Raw genomic sequence first — 8,468 nt, forward strand, 5'->3', positions numbered from 1 at the left:
ATATCAACCAAACAAGGTGAATTGCTTTCTCATGTATGTGCTACATTCCCACTGATGGTATAAAATGGCAGTTCATGTTCTGTATTTGCTACTTTTAAATGTATTTATGTATTTTAAATCTTATTTTTATTGCTCTTTTTGCTAGCTTTACACATTAATAAAGTTGCCATTTGACCTGCAAAGCTTCTCCAATCTTCGTCTTGATTACAGCAATTTGGGGATTTTATTGAAGTAATTTAGAAAAGTTGAGGCTATTATAACACAACTTAATATTTGCTTTAGACAGTTTGCCTTTATTGCTTTAAGAAACCAGTTATCTTTTTATTCCCTAAGGGAGACATACGAAGATGGATAAACTATCAAATATAATTAAGGAAAATGTTTTTGCCTCATGCAGTGCACAAAATACAGATTTTCCTATTAAAAAACCTACCAAGAATTTAAACAAATACTTTGATCAGAAAATTAACATAGCCAGGGATATTTCTCTCCCTGTCTTCTTCTCTGCCTCTTTCTCCTTCCATCTCTTGGAAAACTTGTGCAGAGCTGACAAGTATATCAAAATGTGATGTTGTTTTTAAGTTCAGTCTGCCTAATTACTTTGCCTGAAGCTTTAGAGGGCTTGAAAAGTCACAGACCTTTTGCTAAGTCTATTCTCAGTAATGAGTTTCACCTTTTCACCTGGGAAATAAATATGAGAATTAAAACTTGAAGTTAGTAAATACAATTTGATAGCTTTCAATGCATCCCTAAGGCTCAGAGTACAAGCAGCAGACGTAGATGGAGCTGAGATTGTTTATACCACCCGTCAGTTTGGGACATGGAGTATTAATATATCTGGAACCTTTATTCTGGCAATTTAATTTGATATTTGTGTTTAAAGAGACCTCTTAATAATTTGCAAATGTTTAAGCAGTGTCATGTAAAACCTCCAGATGGTAGTAGCAGTTATGCATCTGATAAAAAATCATGACTGTCTTAACATGGGAAAAATCTGTAGCTGCGGTACTTCTAGTTCCAATTTCCTTTGAAAACTCTTTCTAGAGATAGAAATTTGCATTTGCTTCCAAAAAAACCATAGTTTTAGTCTTTAAAAATCACTGCCTTTGATGATCTCCTTTGAAACCAATATAGGAAAGGAGAAAAAGTTTTTTCTCATGTTCTCTCACAAAGTATGATTTTTTTGGTTGGGTTTTTTTTCCCTACCTGCTCCTTTCTAAACCTAAAAGATCTTATATCAGCCAATCTGCTTCACCAGAGCTGAAAAAAGAAAACTTGAATGTCTTGACTGAAGCCATCTGCCCTGTTCTGTGCAAAACAAGGTTATCCCTGTGAACTAATGAGATCTTATTCCTGTATTTCATTTCTGTCATAGACTAAGGGGATGTGTATAAAATGCTAAGAAGTTTTAGTATAGGTGTTCAGGGTGCTTTTCTTTCTGAGGCCTTGCTTTTAACTGGAGACTTTTCTCCATACTTGACGGCAGCCTAATTCTCTTTGCATTAATCATTTCAATGAATTCCATTTCAATGAATGAGTTGTGGAACAAACTGTCTGCTGGTCAAATTACATCTTCAACAAGGAGTTATCTTCTGTTACATAATTTTTTTTGTTAATTCCCCTCAAGTTTTCATAACCTGATTAATGTCAGTCACCCTGCAGAACACAGCTACAGCCTGAAAACTACAATCGATTGCTACAGTAATGCACATCTATAGTCTGGAGCTCTAGAATACAATTACTGGTGACAGGACCAATACAAGTAATTATCACATACCTATCATTACGCAGACCATGGAAAAGGCCTGATAAGTTTTAACCACAATTCAACTACACAAAAATCCAATATAACCTTTACTTGCACTGCAACATGCCCAAGACTTCCACAGCAGAAACCTTACATAGTATTGAAGTGTTTTATACATTTGGTATGTCTTAGATGGGTAGTGTAGGAGACAGGTGCATTTTTTCTTCAGCTTTATGATTATAGTAGTCAAGGAAGGTAAGAAATGTTCATTTCCCTTCTTGGCTTCATCTAGAGAAGATCCTGGAATCTCCAGCATGCATGGGTGTACTAGTTTGAAAGCAAACCAGTGAGACACTCCAAGTCAGAACTACAATTTAATAGGAAAATTAAAATAAATGCAATAGTACAGAAATGCTGACAGAATCAGGGTACAACCTGACACGCTGTTGGGCAGGGTGGTAGTAGCAGTCTGATTAAATGGTGGCTGCAGTCCTGTAGAAGTGATAGATGTGGTCCTGTTGAAGCAGTGATTCTGTAGAAGGGTCTGCTCTTCCTCTGAAGGTCCAGTAGTGGTTCTATCTGTGACTCCAGTAGGTAAGGGCTGACTGTGGTGTTCCAAACCTCAGATTATATCCAGGCATGAATGCTTGGTTCCTCTCCCTGGGCGGAGCATCTCACAGTGGGATGATGTAACTTTATGAGTCAGGCAGTGAGGTTAGATGACCCATTAACAGAAAATATCCCTCTGGAGGGAGCAATCAGGGATGTGTCATGGAAGAGATAAAGAGCATTGCCCCACCTGGTTTGAACAGATGGTGATAGAATACATACTTTTGGTTACATCTTATGTTGTAACCTAAGACAATGGGGCCTAAAAAGACAGTAGTTCATCTCTGGGGTGGTAGCAGCTTTCCAAAGGGTCTATAGAGCAAAACTCTGTACAGTCATCTCAGTCTGGGTTGATGAAGGTAGTTCCTCACCCCTGGAGCTTACCATGAATTTATGGCAATGCACAGTAGGGCAGGAATGGTGTCTAGGAGTCTGAATCGGGAAAAAAGTGTATATTTAGTAAGGGGTTTACTTGCAGAAGTGCCACACATCTGTGTGAAGATCAGAATAGTTTCTCATAATGTTCTGGTTTCATTTCAGAAACCTTTAAACTGGAAATATTTGCAATACTCACAAAATTTTTTATGAGAATTTTTAGTACAGGTGTAAATTCAAAAGTGTAAAATGAAAAGGGATTGGAAATCATTTTGACAAACAAGAGACTCTGTATGCTGAAGAGAGACAGAAATTCTTAAGATTTTTTTTTCTCAAAACTAATGTAGAGATAAATAATTTAGAAGTTATTTATCCATGGTTTTCTTATTATAGGACATGAGTTCAGAACTCTAGAGCAGATGTCACATTCTGCATCTTGTTTTAAAAGGAGAACGTAGGATGAATACTCTTCTCAGATTTTTCTTACAGTTTCGGGGGTTAGGGGTCTTTTATTTGTAGAGAAGTGGCATATATTTTATTTTCTTTTGAATAACAGATCTCTGATATAGATCATACTTAACAGTTTACTGTGGGTTCTAATTCTTTTTTCAAGTTAATGAAACATCAATAAGTACTTCAGTGAATGTGTTCTTTCTGTTGCCATCAAGCAAGGAATTTAACAGTCTCATTTCCTGGAAACATTTTCTCTCTCTATCATTTCATGCTCTCTTGAAGGTAAGAAAAAAAAATATTATCAGGTAAAATTGAAAAATGAAAAGCAATAACACTTATGTAAATAGAATAAACCACTATGCTGATCTTGGTTTGTTTGCTCTAGCCCTCAGGAAGCCTGTACCAACAAAATCTTATTCCTTAACACTATTTTGCAAAGGAAAGTATGCATTCAGATTATGTCTAGCTATCCACTGTGCTTAATAGCTTCTGGATTAGTAAAGGAAACAATTTAACAATCCAGTTTGAAAAAAAGGACAAAAGCATAAAATGCAGTTTATCAAATATGCTAGGAGGGCTGGGCAGAAACTGCATGATGATAATAATAATGCCATTTCAGAGATTTGTTAATTTTATGCAACATCTGAATTAATGAGTAATTGTCCTCTTCAGAAAACAAGCCTTTGAAATTATATTTTACCACTCTGGCCACATTTTTCTTCTGAACTATACGTAAAATAGAGAAGTCATTTTGATAATTCCAGTTATACAATATCAGAATATGACAGAAAATAAGGGATTATTTAAAAATTACTATGAACAGGCTCGTCTATTTCATGTATTGGCAGCATGGCAGAATAGGATAAACCAGAGTTTCCCAGACTAGGACATTCTGAATGTTTGTAATGGGCATGCAGACCTAGGTACTCTAAATATATTTCATATTTGGTGCTTAAAATCTCCTACTGTCAATATCATTCCTCTTCCCCACACTGAACATCACCTGACAATATAAATAGTTATTTCTAGACTGAAAGATCTGTGAATCTTGTACTTTAGCCTTTTACAGCATTGCTCTCTTAGAAGCATGAGTAATTTGCAGCACCAGTAAACAAAATAGAGATGCAGCTCAGAGAGCAAGCAAGATACACTGAAGCTTTGTGCAGGTTTATGTATCTCAGGATAATTATTTGTGCCCTAGGAAACAGTGGTGGAGATTATATGGCCAAAAATAAAAATAAAACCAAAACATCAGAAATCAGTCAGTGCAGCCAGATTCCTAACCCTTTCCAAAAATCAGACAGTTCCTAAGTAGATCTGTATCTAAGGGATTGATCTCGAGAATAAAACAAGGAGCGAAAAAAACCTGTGGCAATACTGCCAGATTCCCCATCCTGAAAGGTTAGAAGTAATATTAGAGAAATTTAGAGAACAAATAAATGTTATACTTCATGGTTCTACCAAGCAGTACAGCTCATTCTGTCTCTACCAGGAACCTATTGAGTAGTTCTACAATGCTGGAACCGGTAGTCCAACTTAAATATTAAAAAATATATTTGGACAGAACATTCTAAGCTGACCTATTGATATCTGTATAATTTCTATTCTGTTTATAACACTAACTGTTCTGTTTTTACCAAGAAATTCTTCATAACTTTCAAGTTAGTTATAATTTCAGGCATGAGAACTTAATAATCTCCTAAGAATTGCTTTGAAAATACCTCTTTTCATTTTAAGTAAAAATGTTAAGATTTCTCTGTGCTCCTGTTGCAACCACAACTGTAAAGGAAAACGAAATATATCTCAAAGTGTCATTTAACAGAAAGGAAATAGGATAAATCCCTGGTACTCTAACTAGATATATTCCAGTGACTGACCTTCATTTATTTATTTTTTTTGTATAGGTAGGGATATGAAGCATTTTAAACTTAGTTTCACATATGAAGCATCAGAAAATAAGTTTATTTTCAAGAGCACTGAATTTTCTTTGACTCCTTTCAACATCGCTAAGACTCATAAATTTCCTGAACAATTGAGACAATTTTTGTAAATCCCATAAGTTTGCGAAATATCTTTACAAGCTTAAACTGAGTTTTAAAAGAACACATTATCAATCTAATCTGCTATTTTGTTAACTAGTTCTAACACTGGTTTTCTGACTAGATCAGCACTGAGGTTGTGACACTCTACATAACAGGCCAAAGCAATTTTTTAATCAATTATTTAATTTATTAATAATTAAACCTCATATTTTTCAAAACAAATTTCATTTCTGGTTTTAATAAGCATAATAAATTAATATTTTAACTCAGTATTTAATAAAATCTTGTATATTAATTAAATATAGTTTTAAATGGATAATTTATATTAAAAAACCCAACAAAACAAAAAAAATCAAATTAAAAATCTTTGGACCTGGATTATATTCAAGCTGAAGTACTGCTACTTAACAAAGAAGTGCATTGTTCTTCTCTCTGAACTATTAAATTTGAAAATCAAGCCAAACTTGGTTCTGGATGAGATCTTTTATTTTTCATTATAATTTTGTAGTTCTTCTCTCTAAGATACAGAAGAATTAGAAGTAATCAAAACCTGTTTGAAATTATTTTTATTTTAATTACTTTCTACCTGAAATGTTGGATTTACAGAAATGTCACTAGAAACTACAGATGAAATCAGTTTATAATGAAAGTAATTTTGATACATCAGATGCAGCTTATTTTTATAACCACAAATGTATAAAATGTGTTAATGGATTAAAAACCATTGTAGCAGAAAATAAAAGAGCAGAAATTCCTCAAGAACAAAATTAACTGAGAAGCTGAAATATGAAAAATTGCTTATGACTCAGGCATAATAACGTTTTTAGCTTTAAAGCTGTCCAGAAAAGTTGAGAGAAGCACTCAGAAAATCAACAGATTTTTTTCTCATATGACTTGAATAATAGAATATGATTCTAAAGGAATGTAATGACATCCTATCATGGAATAAATCTCATATTTTTGTAAATTTTAATCATTATGTTCTTATAAAGATCTTGAAGAAATCTAGGTAGGAATAATGCAGTATAAAGTACGATAAGCTATAAAATTATTCCTATGCTTAAAGGAAAAAAGAAAAAAAGCAACAACAACCCCCCATATCCACCTTAGGGTGGTAAAGGTTTCAAATGTAATATGACATATATGCAATTTTAAATTACATCAGCCTCAGCCAATAATTCACATAGCATAGATAAGAGGTCACATAGAAATTCAACAACTTAAAATGAATAAGGCCAAAGAAAGAGAAAGGTAGAAGGAAATTGTGTCTTCCAGATAATTTTGCAGTCTGGAATTACCAGAATAGAAGAGCTGCCAACGAAACAAAATGACTGTAATATGTCATTGGAAAAAGAAGAGAAAAGAAGAACATAAAATGTTCAAATTGATCTTTAAAATTGATTTGTCTCTTTTTTTCCACTGATCTTTTGGCTCTGAAAGCCAGTGCGTGCACTTGGCATGTAAGAAATTAACTACAGGTGGTTTAATGAAAGGAACATCCATAATGATTTGAACCAACTTTTATACTTTGCCTGATCTACAGGAAGAGTTTTTTGCTGCCTTTCAATACCTAAAGGGGCAAACAGGAAAACTGGAGAATAATTTTTTAAAAAAAAAAAAAGTGAGGGGTGGTGTGTGGGGGGGGGTGGGGAGGGGGATGGCTTTAACCTGAAAGAAGGTAGATTTAGATTAGATATTGGGAGAAAATTCGTTCTTGTGAGTGTGCTGAGGCACTTGAAAGCATTGCCCAGAAAAGCTACGGGTGCCCTATCCCTGGAAATGTTCAGTGCCAGATTGGATGGGGCTTTAAGCAATCTAGTGGAAAGTGCCCTCACATATGGCAGGAACTAGAACTAGAACTAGAACTAGAACTAGAACTAGAACTAGAACTAGAACTAGAAGAATTGGTTTGATGCCTTTGAAATGCATGACAGTTTGTAATCAAGAACTATGGTTATGTTCTGCAGTGATGGGAACCAAAATATTCAAGAGGTGCACGAGATACAAGGAGTATCAGGATCTAACTGTCTGAATTCTCTACTTGCCAAGAAGGAAGCGTCCTTCTCCAAATTGCAGATCTTCAACATTAGAAAGGCAAAGGACTCAAGAAAATAAACAATATCTACTTGAATGGGTTCTACTAAGAATGTTTACAAAGGACAAGATGAGGGAGCAAAAGAAAAACGGCATGTCCTAAAGAACAGTTTGTATTTCACCTCAGAACAAAAGATAAATTTCTATGTTTGCTTACAAAACAGCAGCAGAAAACTCCTTTTTGAACTGAAAAAACAACCTAAGTTTGTTCTCAGCATCGTTACAGTGTGTCACTTCACAAAATGACACAGAAAATACAGTGGATCCAAAATGTTGTTTTGTGTTCTGTGGTGGTGAAGGAATGGACAGCTAAGGCCAACTGCCTGTGGCTGTGACTGTCAGAGGAGATTGTGCTCATTCAATGAGTTTCATATGAACATCTGAGTTCAGTATTTGGGCTTAAAGGAAGAGATGTTGCCACAGCTGCACTACTAGAGAATTTGTTTAATTTAGATTAACAAATATGAAAGGCAAAAAAAAAGGAAAAAAGTACATAAAATCGAGAATAAAGGATTAGAAAACAAGGTTGGGTACCAATTAGCTCTTATTTCTACCACCAGGCAAAATTATTTTGAAATTTTAGTTAAAACGTGCAGGGTAGTTGTGGGCTTTTTCCTTTGCCAGATGCAAGGAGCTATTTCTGACTTTGAGTGCTGCTGAATGCAGCATGTCATAGTTTCCATTACTCTCAGACTAAGAAAAGGATCCAAAGTCATTGGGAAAGAAAAAGACCTCAATAAGCCTCTTTGCTTTCATGTTTCTGTTTCTCCTTCTCTTTTCCTTAAATTGCAAAAGAGGTATTACATCCTGACTGCTCCAATTTTTCTCTGATGTTTGGATTAAAAAAAAAGCCAAAAAACCAAAATAAAAAACTTTTAAGAGGGAAAGGCAGCCAAATACTCAGTTCCCTGGTATTTCTCAAAACTAAAGCCAATGTTAGGAATTATTTCATTATCCATCATTTTTACATGCATAAAGTATCTATTAATTTATTCTAAAGACCTTTGGAACTCAAGAGGTAAGTGCATAAGGCTCAGACTCGTGTCTCTTAATCTTTGTGACATTACCTTTAAAACCTGTGAATCCTTCCTGCAAAACTGCCACAGGTTACACTTGGAATTCTAATTTGGTAAATTACTAGAATCTGT

Source organism: Corvus brachyrhynchos, unplaced genomic scaffold (genome assembly GCF_000691975.1).
Source record: "Corvus brachyrhynchos isolate BGI_N302 unplaced genomic scaffold, ASM69197v1 scaffold71, whole genome shotgun sequence".
Taxonomy (NCBI): domain Eukaryota; kingdom Metazoa; phylum Chordata; class Aves; order Passeriformes; family Corvidae; genus Corvus; species Corvus brachyrhynchos.